The sequence below is a fragment of the Octodon degus genome, unplaced genomic scaffold (genome assembly GCF_000260255.1).
Source record: "Octodon degus isolate 3935 unplaced genomic scaffold, OctDeg1.0 scaffold04429, whole genome shotgun sequence".
NCBI lineage: Eukaryota > Metazoa > Chordata > Mammalia > Rodentia > Octodontidae > Octodon > Octodon degus.
Genome location: NW_004529005.1, coordinates 2,064 through 2,822, shown reverse-complemented (window position 1 = coordinate 2,822; position 759 = coordinate 2,064). Strand labels below are relative to the sequence as shown.

Sequence of the window (759 nt, the reverse complement as noted above, 5' to 3'; positions counted from 1 at the left end):
GCTGGGGGATTGAACCGCGGTCCCTGTGCTTTGCTCAGCTTGTTCTAAGTAGGTGCTTTAGACCACTGAGCCATCTCACCAGCCCCATGAAGTTTCATAGTAAGTATAACATCATTAGGAAGGGGTCCAAGGTTTTGCATCAATATGTATAATTTTCTTTCTTTCTTTTTTTTTTTTTTTTTCAGAACCGGGGATTGAACTTAGACCCTTGCGCTTGCCAGGGAAGCACTTATTCCACTGAGCCATCTCCCTGGCCCAATATGTATAATTTTCGAATCAGTAGAACACTGGCTTTCTTAATATCTTCACTGTTTGTCCCACTTTCAAAGCTTGTATTACTACTGTTAAAATCCATAGTGGCTCCTGCTTTTGTATATTTGAATTTGAACTGGTATATCTCAGTAACATTCTATATGTATATCTTCTTACCTCAGGTTCCTTAGGATTTGTATAAAGTATAAGTACTGCCATGTGTAGGTATTTCCAAGGCATGAAAACAACCTTGAATCCACTTGATAATATGCAGTGATCCAGGACATTTTTTGTCTTCTCAGAGGATTTTTAAACTGAGGTCATCTAAATGACGTTCTCCATAAGAGCTCTCTGGAAACAAGCCTCTTAGGTACATTATACATGAGATAGAAGTAGCAAAAAGTTTCTTCACCATTATCAATGATTTGTGTTCATTAGTGATTTGAGATGGGAAAACTGTTCCAGTTACTGGAGGTTTCAGTCCATACTCAGCTGGCTCCAAGGCAG

At 39.0% G+C, this 759-nt stretch overlaps 1 pseudogene; it reads right to left on the bottom strand.

Annotated features, from left to right (window-relative positions):
* Positions 1–79: 79 nt before the first annotated feature.
* Positions 80–748, bottom strand: LOC101588233 (annotated as a pseudogene).
* Between the last annotated feature and the right edge of the window lie 11 nt (positions 749–759).